General features: G+C 43.4%; 1 protein-coding gene across 3 annotated transcripts in view; it reads left to right on the forward strand.

Annotated features, from left to right (window-relative positions):
• The window catches only part of LOC122788685 (ABC transporter G family member 23-like), a 1,725,589-nt gene that overhangs the window by 83,153 nt on the left and 1,616,517 nt on the right, over nucleotides 1-25,919 (forward strand). Inside the window, exon 1 of one of the 3 annotated variants that reach the window (XM_044055590.1) lies at nucleotides 24,490-25,034. The exons of the other annotated variants lie outside the window; for them this stretch is intronic. The gene's annotated coding sequence lies outside the window, so the exon portion shown is untranslated. Of the gene's footprint in view, nucleotides 1-24,489; nucleotides 25,035-25,919 lie in introns of those variants that run through there. 3 annotated transcript variants of the gene reach the window in all.

Genomic DNA, 25,919 nt, shown 5'->3' on the forward strand with positions numbered 1-25,919 from the left:
CACAGCACTGAGTAAGTACCCATTCTACTATGTAGATAAAGATTGCCTAGCTTGTGTATATTATGGATAGGTAATGGCTAAATATCACTGCATTTCTTTGACAACTGCAGATGAGTGGGCTGCATACCAGCAAGCCCATGCTGCTAGGCTGCAAAGGCTGCATTGCGAAGCAGGTTAGTAATAATCTTGCATGTACTGTCATAAGAAATAAATATAACAGTTCTAGAAAATGTTGTACCAGTATACAAATGTATTGCGTATGGGATGTACTGAATAAACCAGACAATATGGCAGGAAGACTGTCATATAGGTTGTGTGTAAATAAAGGTGTAATATCTTGTGAATAAAAGTATAACCCCTGGAGTGCTTGTGTACATTCTGCTTTCATATGTTGTTGTAGTGTTGCATTCTATAAATAGTACTGTTGTATTAAGCAGTGTTATCCACACTGCTGAACGCAGTAAAAATGTGTAGGAAGTTCAGTATAACAATGTTAGAAGTCCCAAGAGGACAGTCATATAGAACAACTGAGGGAGACTTAGACAGAAACCATTAAAATGCTTTGCACCAATTCCCTGATAGCACAGTGTACTGTGATGGCAACTGTAATATTTTTACCAAACACAGCAGGGGTTTGAATCCCAGGAGTAATAGTAAGTTGTATGCATAATTATACCCCACAACTGTACAGATTTTGCGAGAATGTTCAGATAGAAAGCTGTATGCATAATTAGACCCAACAACTGTACAGATGTTGCTAGAATGTTCAGGTAGTAAGCTGTATGCATAGTCATACCCCTCAACTGTTCCGATCTGTCCGGCATGTCCAAATAAATGCCCCAAATCTGCTGCCCGGTAACCTGTTCCCCTGACAAATCAGTGTGATGATCCAAGAAATGTAGACAGCATATACTGACATATAATCGATAGTCAGACCTGAACATAAAATGAGAATGTATATGGAAACAAACCTGTCATTATAGCATCTTGCCCAAAGTGTATGACAGCAATTTTCAATATATGTCACATTAACACCTGCATCCTGTCATGCCTTGACCAGAGTGTGTGCAATAACAGATTGTTAGATATGTGTATAACAGCAACATGGAATCTGGGAGTATGTGTAGAATTTGTCAGGTAGTATTAACAAAGATTTTCTCCATAGCTATAACAGGTAAGAGGTGTAGACTGTAGGTACAACACAGGTCACTTATATACTTGTCTACAAGCATGGAATCTGGGAGTATGTGTAGAAATTGTCAGGTAGCGTTAATAATAATTTTCTCAACAGGTATAACAGGTAAGAGATGTAGACTATACGTAAGACACAGTCCATGCATATACTAATCTACAAACATACCATTGTACATTGTACAAAGTAAGTACATTGGGTAGTGTAATAATACATGTAAGGGACAGATCACTGCAGTGACTAAGAAAGTTGTGAAAACTACAGGGATATATTAGTTGTTAATTGACCGCTCTCTCTCACCCCTCCATATGTGCAACAATAACCTTATTACACACCTCAATGGGTACGTGTATGCTCCAAGCTTTTGTTGGGACATATGTCCTATTGGTTTATACATATTCGCATTTGGTTCTATGCATGTGCCATGTTAAAATATCCCATATTGATGGCCTGTTGCCATCAGTGAAACCTGCATGCTGCTGTAATGGCCACTGTTGTCCCATATATGCATGTCTTCTGCTCGCTCTGCAACTGTTGTAAACTGGTTCTTGGCTTAATCGGAATGCCTATGCATGCTGTTATAACTAATCCTGAATGCTGTTGACTATGACTAACTGATATGTTTCTTAAAACTGCAACACCATAGCTTGTATGGGAAGGCCAGTCCCAGCAGACCCACCTGTCTCACCTCAACTGGCCATGGCACCGGGCACCAGCACGTCTCTCTCCTCCGTTGTCTCTGCATCACCTTTGGGTGGAACCACCGCAGGAGATGGGACATGGCCCCCGCTTGGAGCGGGGACAGAGAGGTACCTGTCACCCACTGTCAGGTCCAGGCTGTTGTGCACAGGGAGCTTGACAGGGAGTTTCGAGACCAGCTACTCCAGACTGAGGGCCGCATGGCACAATTAGAGAGTGAGCCTGCCCCTCCTACCCAGCCCCAAGCACAGCCACCTTTGGGGCTGTGAAGGTGCAGTGGTGACTGCCCATGGGTGGGGACCTCAGTCCCACTGTTTCCATTTGGGGGTTCATGGACTTGCAACTTCCAAACACCCCCTCCCCATCCAAGGTGTTTCCCCCTACATGTGTCATATACCGCCCCTCTATGCATCTTGTTTGTCTTGTCTGTTAACCTACCCAACCTACCTCCCCAAAATATACCTACTACCCCTCCCCAACATCCCACTCTCACCTGAAAAAGAAAGTTACAGGACGTGCTACGGAGATTAGTGGGCTGCAACTTTCCCAGAGGTGTATTTCTAGGTGGATGACATCAGCAGCCTTGCCAAAGTTGAGCATATGAATTGTAGGGAGTGTGAGTACCCTAAAAAGCATTGCTCTCTACACAGACATAGTCAGACAGACACACACACACACACTTGCCATGTCTGGGATTAGAACACCTACCTAACTACTTTAGCACACTACAGCAATACACAGTTACAGGACATGCCACGGAGATTACTGGGATGCAACCTACTCAGAGGTGTGTTTCTAGGTAGATGACATCAGCAGCTTTGCTAAAGTTGAGTATATGAATTGTAGAGAGTGTGAGTACCATAAAAAGCATTGCTGTCTACATAGTCAGAGACAGACAGACGCAAACACAAACACAAAAAAATCTCGCCCCATACATAGTTGTACATTTTGTACGTGTCCACTGGACACATGTAATCCAGTCTAACTGACATCACAACAAATTATTATTGTCCTCACCTCCACCCAGGGGTTTGAGTGTCCAAATCTACCTCCAAATTCTTTGTATATGCACAGCTGTTGCTGTAGAAGAAATGTGCAGCTATGGACCTTCCCTACACCCTTCCTGCACATCCCTGGCTATTTTACCTACTGTCTTTCCCTCTTTGTGCCCCTTTCTTCATCACTTTCCTATCAACCCCTGTTTCTTTTCTTTTAAAGAAATTAGTGCAGGGGTAAGTGGGAGTAAGCACTTTTAAGCAGCAGTAAATGGGTTTAAGCCTGTTTGTGTGGGGGTAAGCTATGCCTACACAGGTTAAGCAAATTAGAAGCTAACTGAGTATAGCACACTGTAACCGGAAGTTAGCAGTGCATACCTCCATGCAAACCTACTTACAACTGCTTTAAAGTACCTTAATCACTCTGTATCCAACGGCCCATGTTCTGCCTAGCAACAAAATAAACAGCTCCTGCAATGCTCAAACGCAGGACCCTGTACACCATAGACAAAGTGATTTACCACTAAGCAATGCCAGATATAAATAAACCAGATGTTCTCAGAAACATATCATACAGTCCAGTCATGCAACAGTAGAAAAAAATGTATACCAACATCTAGATGTATGTGTGTGTAAATATATTATCTAAACAGATAGAACATATCTATATATGTACATATATATATATATATATATATATATATATATATATATATATATATATATTTCTAAAAATATATACATATATATTAATATATATGAACATATATAAATATGCAAATGCCTACATCGACACATATATGTGTCTACACCTATATGTCTACATATACACAACAATATATATATGTATTTATGTAGGCATATACAGACATAGTTATATATATATATATATATATATGTAAGCAGATATATCTATAGGTATATATGGCCATACATCTGTAGATAGCAATGGTAGATTAACAAAAACAAATTTTTACACATGCACTGTTAATGGGGTTGAGAGGCCCCACACACTATACATCTTGTATGAATAGGCATACCGCCCCACGGCCAAACACGTCCGCCTTGCAATACACTACCAAGTGTTGCAGATCTCATAACCAGGACATGACATGACATGGGCACAAGATGTTAAAAGTAATACATCCCACCTGTATGATGTCAGGCTGGTATTGGTAACGTATCATGCAGTACAGTCTGCCTCCCATAGGAAATGTAAAATGTGGAAGCTTTCAACATCCCCAAGATACACAGACACTGATATGTGGATACAGATATATATATATATATATATATATATATATATATATATATATATATATATATATATGTATATATATATATACACACATAGATATACATGTGACTAGAAATACACACGCAGATATATGTACAGTAAGATACATATGTAGAATGTGCACACAATATGGAACAGCCACTATGCCTACAGTTAACATCTGAACAACTGGACACTGTATGGGCCACCCATAAAAATTACAATTCTTGCCTGCAACATATAACCGCAGATAGGTCATAGGATAAAACACCACACACAGGTTTGCAGAAATGGAAAACCTTTAATTGTGTACTATTACAGTTCTATATGCCATGTCATACAGCTGTTCAGACACTGACATCCATATAAACAGAGTAATGCAACTGTGAAACAGTTATACTAATACAGTAGTCTGGAAAGGTTCACAACTGTTGCTTTCCAGGCCAAGCCCATCAAATTGTACAATAGTGAAAACAGACTGGGCCACAGGATACCAAACAATCAACAGTATGTAATGCAGGTGTATAGTTCAGCAGCCTCTATCTACACTCTGTACAAAATCACTAGGTGGTAAAGACATCAGGTGACCAAATGGATTGTAACTGTTACATAACAAGGCATAACTGACACCATCACAAGTGCACTGACAAACAGAACAGTCTGTATGGCAGAAGGCAGTAGGCTTGCATTAACCCAATATGCTACTTTAGGTGATTTCTGCATTTTACACTGTTTATTGCACTTTAAGTTACTAATTGTTGCAAATTGTTTCTGCAGGCTACACACTAAAGTGCGCTAGCCGATTTACAGCATTTATAGCATTTACTGTCTGTTTTTTTCCTTGTCCCTGTAATAAAACAAAAAAAAATCTCTTGTTTTCCCGCCTTACTGAACTAGAGTAGTCCAGTTTCAGAGTTGCTGATCCCTGGGCTTTGTTTTTAGTTCCTGTTACTGATCCATTGCCTTATTAGGAAGGAGGGAAGTTTCTTTGCTTACCAGTGGGAGTGGGAAGCACTGAGCGGCCTTTTTGTCCGATTTGGTGAAGTTTCAGCCAGAAACTAGTAGTCCATTGGTTGTTTTGGGCCAATTCCTAGCTCCCTTCAGCCCCCTGCTATAAAACACGCTAAACGCGTAAGGGCGATTTAGTGGAGTTACCACTGTTGCACACAAGAGCAGCGGCGGTTAAACAAGGTTAAACTATTTGGGCCATCTAAATTCCACTCTTCCAATTTTCCCTTAGAACTACCTTCCTCGAGCTGTACTGCTGATCTAACCAGCATATCCTATAACTGAAAAGTTCATCTCTACTTGATTCCCAAGTAGACTATTGTCTATCTGTAAAGCCTAGCACTTACTCCTACAGTACTTGCACCTTGATAAAGCACTCTTATTATAGATAGTACCCCATCAGCCTAAAACCCACTTCCCCGGAGTCCTTTGAAAGTCTCTTTATCTACTACTTCTAGTATGTCGAGGGATCAGTTGCTAGTGTCCTCTCCAGCTCAATTGGTGAACCTGGGAATATTGAGGCAATGTTACAACTGCCTCATGTACACAGACAATCCTCTCCTTCTCCCACAAAACACAAATACATGCGAGAGATGCAACTATACGGCCAAACTGGAGGCTGAGCTCTCTCAACATAGGACTGGCAAGACCAGACAGGAGGAGAAGGTAACCACACACAATACATACCCAGTCACACATGGTACCATCACAACTTCAAATCATACACATACTCACACAAAGACATACTGGAGGCTCTGATCAAAATTTACCAAAACAGCAGAGGCCACCAAAGCAGACACCCAAACAACTACCACCTCACGACCCAACACATGCAACACATAGACCACACAGTCAGAGTGTCAAACAGTCACAGCCCTTAAGGCCAAACAAAATGCCAGACACACTTGTCATTGGTGATTCCATAGTCAGACACACTGACGTCCCGCTCACCAGACTGAGTAAAGAGAAGGTCACAGTAAGCTGCCTGTCGGGCGCTAGAATCCGCCACATAACGCAAGCACTCAGGTCTCTCAACAGCAGGTACAAGTACGACTCAGTCATTGTCCACGCAGGTGTCAATGACCTGAGACGTACCTCCTTGGACTACATGAAAAGGGACATCGAGGAGCTCTCTGATTATGTAGCCCAGCCAGGTATGACCCTGACCTTGAGCAGTATCCTACCTTCACCTAGAATGATGCCACAATACAGTGATAAGATGATCAGCTTTAATAATTGGCTTAAATTCTGGTGTCATTCAAAGGGGATCCAATGTCTGTCTGCCTGGGATGATATGCTGGACAAGCCACGCTGCTTCGCAAGGGATGGCTTGCACCTGTCATCCCTGGGCTTCCGGATATTGGCAAAGGCTCTTGCCACCCCCATAGTGCCTTTTTTAGGCAAGACTCAAATTCTAAACCTACCACCCTAGAACACCAAAAAGGAAAAAACTAAGGGTAATGCTGCTCAATGCCAGAAGTCTCAATCTCAAGATGCACGCACTCGAGGCCCTTCTCAATATGGAGAACATCGATGTCTGTGCTGTGACAGAAACCTGGTTCAAGGCTCCTGAGAGCACCCCAGCACTAATAGGTTTCACCTCATATCATGCGTTCCGGCCCCAAAATCCGGACAACACCAAGAAAGGAGGGGGGGTGTCCATATTCATAAAGGACACCCACACCTCAAGGTTGGTGGCAATGCACGATGCATCGGAGACCATCCAGGTGCAATTAACCATAGGCAAGACTGCTCTGCAATTTGTAGCATGTTACAGGCCACCCTCTCAAACTCAGGAACCTCACATGGCCTTCCTGAAAACATTGGAGGGATAAATGTATCTCCAAACACCATCATACTAGGTGACTTCAACTACCCTAATATAGACTGGGAACACTACTCAAGCCCGAACACTCTAACCCAAATATTCCTGGAGTTCATAAACTCAAATGCCATGGAACAACTAGTCACCATCCCCACAAGAGGAGAAAACATACTTGATCTCATCATCACGAACATGGGATCAAAATGTTCAACACCGGAAGTATATCCCTCACTGGTGAGATCAGATCATAAACTAATCTCGCTGGAGATCCTCATCCCGCCCCCACCTGAAACAAAAGACCACAGTGAAAACGTCTCAAAGCCGATTTCACACTTCTAAAAACTAGTGTGGTCTCCTTTAAGGCCCCTGAGCCAGTGGTAAACATTACTCAAACCGCTGAATCACTTACAAATGCCTTCTACCAGCACCTACAGGACTGCATGGATCAGGCAATCTCAAACAAAACTAAGACTCTCTGTACCAAAGGCAAGCGTCCAGTCTGGTGGACCCCAGCCATAAACAAGCTCTACAACAAAAGGAGGAAGCTATTACAAGATAGAGCAAAATCCTTGAAAGGTAAGACACCTTTGATCATTATAAGTAAAAAACTAAGAGCTCTCATAAAATCATCCAAGGCAAATTTTGAGAGAAAAATCGCCAAGGACTCTAAAGAGAATCATAAGGCCTTCTTTAGCTATGTTAGAAACCTAGGAGGAAACTCCCAGATATGCTCAGAATTAGTTCAAAATGATGTGAAAATTACTGAACCTACACACATTGCCAACATACTGGCTGACAGGTTCAGTGCAAACTTCTCCCCCCCAAAAGGAGAGATATCTATTCCAGAGGATTGTAGCCCCCCCCAACATCTCCAACGCCCAGGTGAGAACTGCCCTCACTAAGGCAAAAAACACAGCATCCATGGGACCGGATGGTGTCCCCGGCTGTGTGCTTCACGAACTCAATGAGGAATTAAACCCACAGTTAGGGCAGCTGTTTAATCTTAGCCTCACCTTAGGATACGTACGCAAGGAGTGGCGCACGGCGACTGTGGTCCCACTTCATAAGGGCGGTGCCTCCACAGACCCTGGAAATTACCGCCCCATTAGCTTGACAAGCCTTATCTGCAAAGCCATGGAGAGGATCATAATGGAACTCATAAATAAAGACATAGGGAACTTGCAGACTTTGGATCCAACCCAGTTTGGCTTTGTCAAAGGCAGATCCTGCCTCTTAAACTTGGTTGACTTTTTTGAGACAGTCACCAAGGCCATTGATGAGGGAAAGGCAGTCCATACAGCCTACCTCGACCTGGCAAAGGCCTTCACACAATACCCCACTCAGGTATCATCGAAAAACTCATCAGCTTGAATGTAAACCCATACATCACAAGATGGGTTGCAAACTGGCTAAGTGACAGAACCCACAGGGTCAGAGTTGCTGGAGCCATGTCAGACTCAAAGCCTGTCACAAGTGGTGTCCCACAGGGCTCAGTCCTGGGTCCACTCTTGTTCGGCATCTACTTTTCTGAAGTACAAGCAAACACAGGAGGGTTATGGCTGACAAAGTTTGCAGATGACGGCAAACTGTGCGCCATAGCCGAAAACACATCTGACACAGATATCCTCCAGAAGGGCCTCACAGAAATGGATAACTGGTGCCAGAGCCATGTCCTGAAGTTAAACGCCAAAAAATGCATAGTCATACCCTTCGGGAAAACAAGGTTACCCCTAGCTACCATATAGGTGGCAATCCACTGAGCACAGAAAAGTCATCAGGGATCTGGGGACCCAGGTTGACAGTAGCCTTCGTTTGACACTCATGTTGCTAAAGTAGTTAGGAAAACCTTCTATATCGCCCACCTGATCATGAAGGGATTCACATCTAGATCAAGGGAGGTCATCGTCCCCCTGTACTCATCACTCATTAGACCTATGATTGGGTACAATGCCCCGTTCGAATGTATCTGACCAGACCCCTGCTGCAGCTTGAAAGGCCCCAAAAGTTCCTCACCAAAAGGATAAAGGGTCTCAAAAATATGTCTTATGCTGCCCGACTGAAAGAACTCCAGCTCTATTCAGTCTCATACCACTTGCTCAGAGGTGACCTGTGCCTGACCTATAAGGCCATGTCAAACCCAGATTTGATGAATATGCTTCACCTCAAAAAATCTAGATCCCTCAGAACCACAAGGGCGGGAGACTTAAACCTTGACACGGTTATAAATAGAACGTGCTGGAGGGACAGATTCATCACCCAGAGACTCCCTATGCTGTGGAACAAAATCCCGGTACATGTGAGGCAGAGCACCTCTCTGGCCTTGTTCAAGAGGAATCTTGACCAATGGATGGGAGATTGCAGATATACCCCAGGGATTACTTCAGTGTCACTGCTTGACAGAGGCACAGCAAAATGATAGGCATAGTTTTTATTCAAACTAAAGGGGTGGCGAAAGCCACATAACTATGGGCTAGGCTTATAAATGCCCTTGGGCAGATAGCCTAGTATGAACCTATGAACCTATATGTAAGTAATGTAAATATAGGTGAAGTATACGATACTGTACATCCAGATACCTTAAGGCAGCTCACCCCTGATACAAAATGTGGGGGTAACAGCTTAGGTCATATATTGTGCCCCCCCCCAGACTCAATAATACAGGACCATAAGGGCACACATGTATTGTGTAGGTGATGCCCACACAAATATGGCCCCAGCCCCACCTTATGTGTGGGGGATACAACAGCAGTGGACTGATGGCAGCAATGGCAGTGTGATATACTCACAGCCCACTGCAGAACAATCCCCAACAGCATGTCATATGTGCAAAGCATGGTATGTAGGTGGAGGACTGAGGTTGGAACACAGGCACATATGTCGAAAACTGTTGCCATACACTAAACAAGTTGCTGGTGTTACAGGATAGTCTGCAACATACCCTTAGTCAGGGAATTGAAGTTAGAAATATAAATAGATGTAGCCATGTGCTGATAGCACTCAACACACACACTGCCAGTGAAATATCTGACACAGGACCTGTGAGGTGGACAGACAAAACATGATAGGCACACCTCTGGCCACCAAGAGGATAGGCCTACAGTTGAGAGCTATGCAGACAGACTGCATTCCAAGATAAACTAGTATGTACACACACACACACACACACACACACACACACACACACACACACACTGTAACACTAGTACTATACAAAGGATAACACAACTCTACTCATACTCTGTCTGTAGTTCTTGAACCTCCTACAAATATGTAGCTGCCCTGAGTTTGCCAGTTCTCTTGTAAGAGGTATTGCTACCTGCTGTCTGCAACACTAATACCACTCACAGGAAGAAGGTCCATCACACAGGAAATGTAAAGGGACCATGCCCACATAATGTAGGGATTTATAGTAGGTGGTTGCCATGACAGTGGTAATTGGAAGTACTACACATGTGTAATCCTATATATATATATATATATATATATATATATATATATATATATATATATGACTAGCTGGATAATTATATGTACATATATTTCCACCATATGTCCTGGACATGGAGTGTAGCCCTACCCCAGCCTCTACAGTCCCAAAGTCGTAGTGCAGGAGGATGTCAGGTATGTATAGCAGGTATATTAGTAGACTATTGCTGCTGTCATTGGGATTGTCTTCACAGACATGGTGTGTGTGGGAGGCCACATCTGCTTATCACATGTGCCATTGGCTACTGACAGACATCCTAAAGGACATCATAGTAAAGTACCGCTGCCAGCATGTAATGTCCCTGTGGACTGCAGCAGAGATATTGGCCAATATATGTGGACATTCTGACACACTCTGTACAGACCAGAGGTATACACATAACCCCTTAGTGCAAAACATGTGTACCATGCCTAACAATATGGATGTAGACACCCATGTAGATGGGTATAACACATAATGACTGGTATACATTTGCCACCATAGGTTATGCATTCACACACCCCTGTCTGGCCTGACACATAATAACCGCTGGTACAGGGGTGCCATGGCCATGTACTACCCACTAGATATTGACATACATCTGTACAGAATCTCAATCCTCTGTCTGGCATACATGACTGTTAAGGGAGGCCCAGCAGCAGTACATCTGGCAAGTATCTGCACATGACATCTCACTGGGTAAGTACACTAAGCTGCTAGGCATGTAACAATGCACTGTGCAGGCTACAGGCAAACTGGCTCAACACTGGCCTATATCTCCTATGGGGGAATGCACATGTACCTGCATAAATAGCAGGGTCTTACAGGCATGTCACAGCACAGGGGAAGATACACCTGTGTGAAATTGCATAACCACAACCAATGTGAACACAGCCACAGCCACATAAGTTAAGCTAACATAATATTACAGTATATGGACTATCTGTTCGACACCATCCTCATATGTGCCACTCACAGACTGACCCTACATATACTGGGCTGCTACACAGTTTGGTCTGATGGCTGTCTGTGGTATGGAACATGTGTATGTATGGCCCTACAAACATGTACTTCAATACGGTACCATACAGTGGAGCAGCATGTAACATCAGATAGGATGGGACCTAGAACAATGACATCTACCACAGTCTGTACACAGGCTAAAGTACATATTAACAATACACACAATGTCGACATTCACCATAAGTACACAGACCTCAGTACTGTACAAACATCCACAGAATGTCCAGGTTATGTCATCACATATAAACCCTACTGTACATAATTTATTTATTATTTTATTTTACATTTTATTTTACATTTGTTGACCGGGCTAGTCTGGCTGGATATATGTCCATTTTCAGCAGAGGCCCGAGGGGAAAAGCTCCACTATATACTAGTACAAACATAACATAACAAGGTACATCAAAAAAAAAAGCACAATAGGATACAGTATTATAGGCATGTAAGAGAGCTAAAATAGCTTAGTAATAGTATAGAAGCAAATACAACAGAATATAGTCAAAACAGTGAGGATTCCTAGTTCTATAATCTTAACCATGCAATCATACTAATGTTGAAGGAGAGAAAATAGTGACTCACCCCTAAGTCTATAGTAATATATACAGTATTTACAATAATGATAACACTTTTAGTGCTAGGGCACTATTTTTAAGAAACAGAGTAGTTCCATATGTAGCAGGATATAGGTTTAAATAGAAAGGATATATGACTGGTTGTAGTAATATGTCAAGTAGAAAGAGCAGAAGGTGTTAATGAAAATTAAAAATGGAAGTGAAATTCAAGGAGAGCTACAGAGGGGGGCAGCACTAGTGATAGTGACAAGTAGAGGAGTAGAGTAAAGAGCTGTAAGGAGAGTAAGATGCTGAGGTCAGTCAGGATTAGAGCAAGGACAAAGCCAGTGAGATTTGAAATAGTTCCTTAGTCGTTTCTTGAAAAGTTGTGCTGATCCTAGAGTGGTCAGTTCTATGGGAAGTTTATTCCAGTGTGAGCCAACAACATTTGTGAACAAGGAGTCACCAGCTTTATTGTGAGATTTGAGAGTCGCAACTAGTAGTTTGTTAGCTGATCTAAGTGAACTAAGATTCTTGTAAGGGGCAATAAGGTTATTAAGTATGGGTGTATTGGTAGGGTAAAGGAGTATTTTAAAGGTAATAACTAGTTGATGTAGGAGAATAAGATTTTGTAGCTCTAGCCAACTGAGCTTTTTGAGATTAACACAATGATGGGTTCGAAAAGGGGAGCCTGAGGCAAACCTGGCAATGCTATGGTAGGCTGTGGCAAGCTTTTGAAAGTTAGATTTTGACAGGTTTATAAGAGATGGAGAGGCATACAATAACATAGAGATGAGATGTGTTTGGGCAAGGGACACCCTGGTGGTAGGAGTAAGAAAGGGCTTGAGTCTATAGAGGGCACCTATCTTTTTATTAACTGTTTTGATGGTTAGGTCAATGTGGTAATCAAAGTTAAGTTGATTATCAATTGTAAAGCCTAAAAGTTTAGTAGAAGATCAGGTGATATAATAGTGCCATTGTTAGACACAATAGAAAAGGAAAGAGGGATAGACTTAGGGGTTGGGGAGAAGAGTAATAGTTTGGTTTTTTGGGGGTTAAGGAGAAGACATATATTTTGGAACCATTTTTCAGCTGCTGAAAAGATTTTTTGGGTTGAAGAAAGAAGTACAGCTGGAGATGCAGCAGAACAGATGATAGTTGAATCATCTGCATACTGAATACAAGTGGATGTTGGGAGTGAAGTAGACAGGTTGTTTATAAATATGGAGAAGAGGAGGGGACCTAAGATGGATCCTTGAGGGACACCGATAGTGATTGGGAGCAGAGAGGATAGATGGCTGTCCCAAAGGACAGCTTGTTTCCTATCTTTCAAATACGAGTTGAACCAGTGAAGAGCTGAAGAGTCAAGTGAGAATGATATCTCACTGGCTTTTTATCAGATATGATGACACTAATTATGGTGTACAGCACATATGCAACTCTTCATGCACGACATATGTACAAAGGTTGACAGAGCTGTGGCTGGAAGCACATACACAGGGCCAATATTGACATGTTGCTGTGATAACCTCATACATTTACTGTTGGAACAGGGTTTGTTGCAACATATGTACTATGAGGGATATGAACTCAGTAACTGTCACGGCTCCTACTGCAGTCCTCACACTACCTTCTGCAGTCCACAGATAGATGCTCCGTGGGTAACACATGAAACCAAAGGCACAACACACTGCACAGTCTGCAGATGACCCTGCAGGTGGGGATTCCTCATAAACATGGAACTGACATGGCAGATATTGAGACATGTAGGACAGCCATACACACACACACACACACACACACACACACACACACACACACACACACACACACACACACACACACACATTGTTAAACCAACATTACTCCAAATGCAGTAGTACAGCACTTATAGTCTGTAGTCAGGTCAGGCACATCCCACTCCTGTGTGTTGCCCTGTTTCCACAGTGTATGTTGTTAAAGGTAAATCCCCAATCCAACTGAAATACTGTTTGCCAAACAAAAGATCTAGTTCCTGCTCACAGTGAATGAAAAGGGCCAACACCAACATGATGCTCCTAGATATTAGAGTGTGTTTCCATGGAATTGGCTGTGGGAATGTTACCACAGCTGTTCCACATGCAATCAGCTAGAGGAGGGCTGCAATTTGTGCAGAGGCCATCAGCTGATCATGAGCATCATTTAAAATACACATGCTGCTGCCTAAGCAAGCAGGTGTAGGTCTCCACATCCACCAGAGAGGGAGTGAGAGAGACAGACAGAGGCAAAGACAAGTCAGAGAGGGTTGGGAGGGTAAAACTTAAGCAAGTTTGTGTCACACACCTACCAGCACAGAGTATCAAACCCCTGACAACTCTGTAGTGCTATCACAGTTCTATGCAGTTATTGGATGCACCACATGGGCTACCTGCTGTAGAGCTCTCAGAATATATATGTGATGTTGAGTAACATCTGCAACAGAGATATGGTAGCTATATGGTAGGTGACGTACACGTGCCTGTCTGCATGAACAGGTGCCAGCATCAACACAGCCACATTCTCACAAGGACACACGCACATTGACACACTTGGCAGGGCCAGGATTACAACTCATCACTAGTGGGATTGCCACAACACATCACTGTGCAGGTATCACATGCACCACATGGGCCATATGGAGGTTGTATGGGCAAAGGGTATGGGGAGGTGTCTGACATCAGACAGCATACCAGTGGGGGTTGTAGTGAGTGTGGATGTGATCACATGCATCATACAGCACACACACAAACACACAGGGTGCCTGTATTGACATGCATGGGTGCAAGTCTGCACGGGTGTGTGGTGGTCGACTGTGCCAGACGGCTATACAAGGCTAAGTGATGGGTATACCTTGGCATCAGGCCACATGACAATGGTCTGCATTGTGGCTCAGGGCTTTAGTGTCTGCATTTGCCCTCACAGGTGGGTACTGTATCCCCCATCCAGTCACCTGGGTGACTAATGTGTGTGGCCAATGCTGTGCATCACTTGCCATGTATGTGTTCCTTAGTCCATGACATGGACAGTGTCTGGGATGTGCACACCTCCCACATGCATGTACAGTGACATTTGGAACTGTACCTGGGGTGAATGGCCCATGTTGTGACCACATATTATCATGAGATGTTCCAGACTTGCCCACCTGTGGCAGGAACTAGTAATGGGCAGCAGGTTTACCTTACACCTACATTGATAGCATGCTAACAGCATTTCCTGGTGTCAGTGGCATATGTCCATGCAGGGCATGTTGTCAGGAATGGTATGTCCTTTGTGGGTCACATGTGATGGCACCACAGGTGTTGCAGATCTCCATTGGGGAACATGGGGAAGGTGCACTGTAGGCATGCACGTGCATATGGGACAGATGGACAGGGTGCCATGCCCTGTTTAGCCCACTGCTTTCACTCCATAGCTACTATCAGTGGCCAATATGCAGTTTACTAACCCACATATTATCTGTTGCCTTGGCATGTGTGTGTGTATGAGACATGGGGTGAGGATGTGCACTGGGTAATACTGAGGTTGCTAACTGTGATTGCCTGGCCTTGATGTCACATATATGGGTATGGCCTTGCACCCCAGCCTCTCAGCTATTTCACATCTGTTATCCCTGTACGGTGGACACTGTTGTATATAGTAGGGCCACCATATAAGAAATATGCAAGACTCACTCCACAGGTGTCACAAACTCACAACCCTCTTCACACAGGGTACGAGTTACAAACACACACATGCACTTGTCATGTTTGGGTGTAGAACCCCTGCCTAACTCGTTTATTACACTACCGCAATACACAGTTATAGCACACACCACAGGGATTACTAGAGTACTTCTTCCCCAAAGGTGTATATTACATTGGATGACATCAGCAGGATTGCCAAAGTAAGACATTCAAATTGTCATGAGTGTGACTAGCCTAAAATGCATTGCTCCATATACAGACAGTGACACACACACAAAACATCCACAACCAACATGTGTGGTATAGAACCCCTAACAGAGGTCTATATTACACTATAGCATGGAGCTATTATAGGACACACCATGGGGATTACTGGAGAACTTCTTCCCCAAAGGAGTATATCACATTGGATGATATCAGCAGGATTGCCAAAGTAGGACATTCGAATTGTAGTGAGTGCAACTAGCCTAAAATGCATTGCTCCCAGACAGTGACATATACACAGAGCATCCACAACCAACATGTGTGGGTATAGAACCCCTAACAGAGGTCTAGATCACACTACAACACTGAGCTGTTTTAGGATGAACCACATGGATTACTGGAGAACTCCTTCCCCAAAGGTGTATTTCACAATGAATGACATCCGCAGGATTGCCAAAGTAGGGTATTTGAAATGTACTGAGTATGACTAGCCTATAATGCATTTCTCCATACACAGACATTGAAACACGCACAAAACATCCAGAACTGCCATGGGTGGGGATGGAACCCTACCAGAGCTCTAAATCATACTACAGCAGTATGCAGTTATGGCATGTGCTACAGAGATTACTGAGCTACAACTTTCCCAGAGGTGTATTTCTAGGTGGATGACATCAGCAGCCTTGCCAAAGTTGAGCATATGAATTGTAGGGAGTGTGAGTACCCTAAAAAGCATTGCTGTCTACACAAAACCGCACTTGCCATGTCTGGGATTAAAACACCTACCTAACTACTTTAGCACAGTACAGCAGTACGCAGTTACAAGACACGCTACAGAGATTACTGGGCTACAACCTTCCCAGAGGTGTATTTCTAGGTGGATGACATCAGCAGCCTTGCCAAACTTGAGTATATGAATTTTAGGGAGTGCGAGTACCCTAAAAAGCATTGCTTGCTACACAGACACACACAAACCAGGTCTGGGATTAGAACACCTACCTAACTAGTTTAGCACACTACAGCAGTATGCAGTTACAGGACATGCGATGGAAATTAGTGGGCTGCAACATTCCCAGAGGTGTATTTTTAGGTGGATGACATCAGCAGCATTGCCAAAGTTGAGTATATGAATTGTAGGGAGTGTGAGTACCCTAAAAAGCACTGATCTCTACACAGACAAACACAGATACACACACACACACTTGCCATGCCTGCGATTAGAACACCTACCTAACTACTTTAACACACTACAGCAGTATGCGGTTACAGGACATGCTACGGAGATTAGTGGGCTGCAACTTTCCCAGAGGTGTATTTCTAGGTGGATGACATCAGCAGCCTTGCCAAAGTTGAGTATATGTGTGTGAGTACCTTAAAAAGCACTGCTCTCTACACAGACATAGTCAGACACACACACACTTGCCATGTCTGGGATTAGTACACCTACCTAATTACTTTAGCACACTACAGCAATACACAGGACATGCTACGAAGATTACTGTGATGCAACCTTTCCAGAGGTGTGTTTCTAGGTAGATGATATCAGCAGCCTTGCGAAAGTTGAGTATATGAATTGTAGAGAGTGTGAGTACCCTAAAAAGCATTGCTGTCTACATAGTCAGAGACAGACAGATGCAAACACAAACACACACATTGTTGCCAAGTCTGGGATTAGAACTCCTGCCTAACTAGTTTATCACACTACAGCAGTACGCAGTTATGGGACATGTCACAGAAATTACTGGGCTACAATTCTCCCAAAGGTGTATTTCATAGTGGATGACCTCAGCAGGCTTGTCATAGTAGGGCTATGAAAAGGGCAGTGTGTGTGCATGGGCCATAACCCATTCATCTAGGGATTGACACACCACATGTGGGCACACACAGGGTCATATTTCACAGGTATGTGTATACAGTTGCTAGATGACTTCTTCCTTGTACAGTCATGTTGCACAGCTGGCACCTGCACCACATAGTCTGTAATGCTGACAGATACTAATGGCTAATATCTGCAGTGATTGACATCTGCACCTCATGTGTTTGGGGCCCTTTGGCTGTGTGCTGGGTGAGACAAGCCTGGATGGCTCCTTGTCACAGTCACCCTCTTCCACACATCTATGTACATCTACCTTTGGCTTATTATAGTGTGTTGTCCTGACATATATGTCTATATTCCTATCCACTATATGTGCAAGGCATGGGTTGTGCATACTGACAAGTGTCTGCACTAACAACTGCAACTGCCAGATATGTCTGGTCCACTGGTGTTTGCAGACATGGCCTTCATGTGTTTAAGTGTGTGAGCATGCCCAGTATGACCTTTCAGTATGTTGTTGACTGACATTGCCTTCATTTCTCTAAGTGTGTGAGCATGCCCAGTATGGCCATCTGTATGTGTGGATTGAGTCCAGGTAGTTTGTGCTGCAGTGCTGACCTTTGTGCTGTACACCGACAGGTAGCATGCTGTCTCTGCAGGGTATCCATCAATCATATGGCTTTGACTGTTACTACATTTCTGCATAGCAGGAGGGGCACACCTGACTGTTCCTACATTTCTACACAGGAGTGGGGGGGCACACCTGACTGTTACTACATTTCTACATAGGATGGGTGGGCACACCTGACTATTACTACATTTCTACACAGGAATGGGGGGCACCCCTGACTGTTATTACATTACTATGTAGGATGCGGGGCACACCTGACTATTTCTACATTTCTACACAGGATTGGGAGGGCACACCTGACTGTTATTACATTACTGCATTGGATGGGGGGCACATCTGACACTTGTACACATTTGCTATGACTGTACTGGTATGTCAGGTACTCCATTTCATTTTGTATTCTTACCTATCATACTGACTAGAGGAATACCAGTGTACTATAGATTGTAGCTTTGGTTGCCCTACATATTAGTGTCTGACTTCCCACCCTTCAGAACTGACATCCCACTGCTTGACCTGCTGTAGTCTGTCTGTATAGGCCGGGGGGGGGGGTTAACCATAGCCATCATTCTGGGGCCATAGCATAGGTTCTGCTTGTGTTTGTCTACACCTGTTCTGCTGGCTGGGACTGTTGGGTATGTGAACCTCACTGACTGGCATGTGTGAGACATATGGACACACATGTTGCTCAGCACATTTCCTGCAGTGGGTTTTGTCACCCTGTGTAGTACTGGCTACTATGGTGAGTCCAGTATGTGTTACAGATGTCATGGTGGTGCTATGAGTGTCTACTTTCTGCTGCCATCATATTCAACCACTCAATTCCCTTGCATGCTCATATCCATACCATACATACAGGTAACAACACATTCTACTCCATTTGGCAATTGGTCAGTTGATTTATTTACCTTGAGGGTGTGCCAGACTTGCGGATGGTGCTGGAGGGCTGCCTATGTCGGATGTACATAGTACACTCCCTATACATGGTTGAGCACAGGTAGTGTCATGTTTGGCATCCCTTTTACTGTATGTGTGAGCCAGAGAGAGGAAGTCATTCCCTGGGTCCCTACTGTGTCAGTGTATGTGCTATGCATTGTCTCTTTGCCGTGGCCTCAGCATACTGGGCACACCTCCATCTGCCTACTGGGGCAGGCTCAGGTTGTCCCTCCTCCAAGTCATTCTGTGCCTCTGCAGGCCTTGGCATTGGTGGGGGGCTGTGTGGCCCTGCTCCATACTGTTCCTGCTGCAGCTGTTTCTGCAGGATCATATTGTGTAGTATGGCACATACCATAACAATTTGGGTACATGTAGCTGGTGAGTACTGCAAGGCTCCAACAGATGTGTCCAGACACTGGAACTGTGACCTGAGCATCCCAAACATACGCTATAAGTCTGCTCTGTGCATGTGCCTCATTTTGGCATTCTTGCTCAGGTGTGTGTGCATTTCTGATGGGTGTCATTGGCCATGGCTCCAGTGTGTAACCAGTATCCCCCAGTAGGTGACCATAGGGGATGTCCCCATCCGCAAATCTCTGGTACAGCTGCATCAGATGCCATATGTGGGAATCATGATAGCTTCCAGGGCAGCCAGCACACACATTCATTATAATGCCCTGGACATCACAGACAACCTGGCAGTTGATGGAGGGGAATCCCCTGAGGTTGATGTGGGCCCTACCCTGATCAACAACAGGTGGTGCTTTGATGTGTATGTGCATGCATATAGCACCCACTACCTCAGGGTATTCTGCTATTTGGTGGAAGAGATGAATATTGCTGGCCGACACCTCATGGATGTTGAGGAAATATATGTGCTCACTGGCATGTGCTGGCATGGCATCCAGGAACTGGTGGAATACTCTGGATGCTGATGCCTGTGAGATTCCCATGATATCCCCAGTTGAACTTTGGGAAGTACCTGTGGCTAGTATTCCTAGGCCTACACATACCTTAGTATCCACTGGGATGGGTTCCTCTCAGTCAGTTTGGTGTGTCAGGTGTGGCCAGCACAGCTCAACAATTTGCTGTAGGAGGTCTCTGTCTACCCTATAGTGCTCCACTAGCTCCAGCTCATGTAGCCTCTGGTAGGTTACCCTGAGTCTATACACTCTTCTCCATCTCCTCACTGTGGGTTGATTGGCAGCATTCACATCCTCACCACCCTCAGCCTCTTGCACATGCTGTTCTATGTTGCCTGCTACAGCCCTTCTCATTTTTTAGGTTTGTTTATTAAAATTTCCCCGCTTATATACACTGGTGGTGTAGAGTGTGGGAAAAAACAGAGGGGTAGGTGTTTGCATAGTTTATAGTAGCGTTCTGGGCTGGGCTGGTCTACTGCCTGTGTAATTGGCTGATTCTGATACAGTTCACCTGCCAGCTAAGCTAGTTCTCCTTGATTACCTTCCTACTGCTGTTTCCCCTTCCCATTGCCTTCCTGTTTAAGCCCGTGTGTGCGCCGCACAAACGGAGTGCACAAATGTGAACACTGCTGCTATTTCCTGATTTAACTTTTTTTTTCCCCTGTAAAACCCGGTGGATGGCGCGCACACCCACTTACACTTTGTAAAGAGTGCTAGGCAGGTTTAGACACAACCCCTAGCTTAGCTGTGCTAAGCTAGGAGTAAACCCGAGCCACAGGGCTTCAATCCGCTTACAGTATGCCTGACACCCCCCCCCCCATGATGTCACCTATCTCCTAGTCTTGCTCCCAGCTATTCATACTCTTACACTGTTGGGATCTGCCTCACATGCTGGGGAAAACTGGGATTCACTATCCTTCCCCTCATTTGCATAGGATTGCCTGCTAAGGCATAGTTACATGTCTCACACTGGGCCTCCTCCCTTAGCAACCACTACTCACTGGCCAGGTTGTCTTCTGCCTGCCATTGACTTGCATGGCAGAATACTTATTTTAGTTAGAATGCTCATTTTAGGTTTATTTTCTTACCCCCCCCCGATCACATTTGCGCACCGCTGCCCTATGCTTAAACAGCCGAGATCGACTAAAAAAATGAAAGTTATTTTTTAATTTTTTTTTTATTGTTTGCAATGCCAATGGCCTTATACTTGGCCATTGGCATGCTTATTCAGTGATATGCAGCCTTTATTTGCAGCTGGCATAGATCCATTTTGGATTTTGCAGAAATGTACTTGGTTACTAACTGAGTATATTTCTGCAGATAGCACTAGTCTTACACAGACTATTGCAAGCTTCCCGGATTGCAAAATCACCTCATTTGCATGGATTTTTCCTGCAAATGGGGTAATTTGCATACCAGGGCTTAGTCCCTGCAAGATTAGTGCAGGAGCTCTCGTGCATGCCCCTGCAGGCTGTTCCTGGATTGCACTGCAGACATATTGCCTGTGTGAGCTCCTGCACAAATCTTGCACTCTGTGCAAGCTTTTAAGAATCTGGGGGCCTGTCTGTCCTTCATAGGTTCATAGGTAGGTACTAGGCTATTGGCCCTAGGGCCTGTACAAGCCTAGCCAAAAATGTACCCTGGCTTTCGCCACCCAAGAAAATTATTTTCCTGTGCCCCTGTCAAGCAGAACCACAGAAATGATCCCCGGGGTGAATTTGTATTACCCTTCCAATCATCTAGAATCCAGCAGGGGATGCACCATTGCTACCTGTTCTATTATGTAAGAGAAATATGGAATTGTTATTAGAAGAATAGGTTTAAGCACTCCATTGATGGGTTATTTCTTTTTCTTTGACATTTCAGGATATATGCCATTTTCTTAAATGACTGTTATTTTATGGATGGAAGTTTTGGTGTAACAAGCTTGGGATTTAAACCTGGAACTTTGCTTAAATGGCTATCAATATCATGTCAATAAAGCTCTTTGATATACATATATATATATATATATATATATATATATATATATATATTGATAAACTGTTATTTTTATGAAGTAATATGATTTAATATTATTTACCATGGATATTAGTTAGAAAAAGTCATAACACTGAATGTGTGGCAGACCCTTCCAAAGTGGAACAGCAAGGAACATAGACTTTATTTAGGATGCAAAATGAGGAATGGCCCTCATAATGAGGTACACTTGAGCATGAGAATGCTGCACTGGAAGTCTGCACATAAAAAAAAACAGAAGTGGATGCACTTTCAGCAGTTTAGAAAGAAGGGAGCTCAAGAACAAGACTGCAATCTGCTGGACAGGGAACCATTTCACGTTTGGTAAAACCACACAATAGTGTTTGCAATGAATAACAAGAAAAATGAACTGACATGTTTATTCAAAATTATCTATAGGAAAGAACAGCTGTGCTGTTAAGCAATAATTGGGGGATGTGGTCATTATACAAGTTGTGAAGCAGTATCACTTTTCCAGTAACTGATCGATATTCTGGAATCATGAAATGAGATGTTTTTATGCTTAGTAGAATAACTTGTTAATTTTTGCTTTTGTCACCTATGTAATGTTGAAAGTTTAGATATCTGAATGCATTAGTGATCTCAGTAGTTCAAGGAGTTAGCATATTAACATATTTATTTTATACTTGGGTAAGGTAGCTTAGCTTCTCAATGGTCCTGTGGTCAAAAGGTTAGCATGGTCCTATGAACCCAGGCACAAGAGAATCCCATTGCAATGGGGGGATGGGAGGCTTGCCTATACTGAGGAGGAGGAGGAGGAAGGTAGTCCACTAGGCACTCGCTGCAATGCAACATTCTGAGTTGGGTGGGTGACATGCCACATATGACTGGGGCATCTGCTTGTTGTTTCCAGGTTAGTGACAGTACTCTTTTTCTTTTCTTTTCTTGACAGGTGTGGAAGTGTACATGGGTCAGGGAGATATTGTGGGCCTCTACAGCAATGTGAACATGTATGTCAACCACCTACGGTGGGATTGTTGGCCTGTCACAAATGTCCAATGGCTTTATCTTGTAGATATTATCATTATTGGGGCAGAGACATCTTGTATTCCTGTGGCTTGGGGATAGTCAGGGTGTGCCCTTGAATATGCCACAGCCATGGTCGGGGGGAGGAGGCGAAGCCAGACCCTCAGACCACTGTGACAAAGGATTGCCTCAACCATGGAGCAGGACAGAAGGTGTGACATGGGGCAGGGTGCAAAATATCATGTTTGCCTGGATGATAGCCTTCTCTGGTCACCTCTCATCCTTGGTAATTTATGGCTTCCACTGTCTGAGCAACAAATGGGCTCAGACCTGATTGGGGAAACTATCAATTGGCAGGTGAGGGCGTCAAATGATTAACAAACTAACTAAGTAAATAAACAACTTCATCAGGAATGTTAAAATGCTGAAGGAAAACATAATATGGCTATACCATCAAAATACGTCTTGTTTTAGCTGTTGGGATATGCTGCATAACAATGGGCATTTTTACATTGTGCAGTGAAGCAATTATCATTAAACAAGATTTGATACTGTTTTTTTTTTCTAATTGTAAATTTAATACTTTCTAAGTGAAAGATCTAGGGCTCTTATACTGCAGGTTAATGTGTTATTGAATAATAGTTTTAAGCTGCAACTTCTGTAAACAATGCAACAAGAGTGAATTTGCCAAAGACAAATGAAGTGGCAAAGTTACAGTTTTACTAGCTAGGCACTTTGGTTACCATAGCAAAACTGGTTTCACGTTGCAGACAATTTTTTCTGTATATACAAAGTATGTGTTTATGTTTATCACAAAGAATCGCATAATGCATAACTGATAGCTGGACAGGGGATGATATTTTCTATAACCTGTATAACAAAACCAAAGGTATTGCTATGAAGTAACACTTCTCTTTATGCCTATGAGCAGCCTGGATTACAGAGACATTGTTACTTATATTGTAAACAAACAGGTGTTGCAACTCAGGCTGGAACTGTTAATAATACAGACTTTAACAGAATATAGTTTTATGTATGCAGCAGTGAATAGACAGATGTGTAATTTCCCTTTTCAAAGATAACAAACAATGAAATTTACTTACACCGAAAAGAAGACTGTAACCATGTTTCTGTATTGACTGTCTAAACTTCGCGCTGCTACAAAACGCACGCACGCGCACACACGCGCGCACAAACACACGCACACAAACTGTGGCAGTCTAAACAATATTAAAACTTTTTCTCTTTCCCTTCACTCTCACCCTTCTGCGGGTCCTGCTGTTTGTGCTGCAGCATGAGACATATTGCATACCAGCACACTGCTCATGCCTCAGAAAAGTCTTTCACGGTTGTCTTTCTTCACATTTGCGCCCCATGCACTACAAGCACATGAGAAGTGTCTGGCGTCACAACAGTTACAGAGGGAACCATCCTGTTTGCTAACACAACAGCAAGCGTGGGCGAGGACAGTAACTAACTATTAAGCATACATATGAGCTCCGAGTCAAAGACGTGGGGTGATATGACACAAAATACGGAAATGGCTCACCTTACGGACTGATTATAAATAAGCAGCAGCAGTGGACAACCAACGTGTATTTGTGGCCAGCACCAGCATGCTGAATGGCTACCTGTTGTACGCGCAATAACTGGATGAACAGGTTGCAAGCCTGGCTAGGACGCACAGACGGAGGAAGGAGGCTACCTACCTGCATCCTGAGTATAGAGCCTCAGCTGCCTGCATCTTGTTCAGTTGTACTGTGGGACCCATAAACGTGAACGGTGAGTAAGGAAACACGCAGTGCAAAGACTGGCTGCATACAAATACATGTGGCAGCCCCATCACACAATTGAGTATATGGGCACAATTTCATGATAAGATAACACTGATTTATATGCATTTTGTTACCTGTCAGCCTCGGTGGTATTGCATTTTCTATGAAAACGGAAAAGAGAAAGCGAGGGACAAAGCAGTGGAGGGAGTTTGTTTCGGTAAGATTGCTACTGGTCATGTTAAATAAAGTCAGATATGGTCTTATGGTTTATGGACCTGCAACTCGTTTGTAATAACTTAATATCCCACATTGCGAGGGGTACTGGTTTTTGCCATGTGAGTGTCAGTCTTTATCGATGTATTAAAACAGTGTGCTTCACGATCTCGGTATAGTGTATTCTTAATCGGAGAGGATACCTTTCGCCTGTTTTGATAACGCAGTAACCTGTTGGTGATATCGTGCTGTGTAGTTATGATCAACCTGTTTGAACGGCTGAGAGACTGGATTATAACTGTATAATGCAATGTAAAAGTCAGTTGGAAGAGTCCACGCATTCTCCACTCCCTTCAGTAGTTGATGATGACGGCTCCCTCTCATTTGTGTAATTTTACATACACAGCGTGTAAACATAGCTCTCAACCTTCCATCTCCAAAATGAGGAACACAAGTCCAAATAATGTGGAACAAATGGACAAAATGTGGAACACGTACTAATGGCTTACTAACAACTTCAGCAAGGAAGGTCATAGGATGGTTAAGACATGCTGGTTTTACTTATAAAGATCTTTTAGCGAATTAATATGATTTATTTCTATTTACCATGGATTTCACTTAAAAAATTCCTAACACTGAATGTGTTACAGACCATTTCAATGTGGAACTTCGAGGAACA

This window comes from Protopterus annectens, chromosome 1.part2 (assembly GCF_019279795.1).
Source record: "Protopterus annectens isolate FY-2018-M chromosome 1.part2, PAN1.0, whole genome shotgun sequence".
In the NCBI taxonomy this organism is placed as follows: Eukaryota; Metazoa; Chordata; order Ceratodontiformes; family Protopteridae; genus Protopterus; species Protopterus annectens.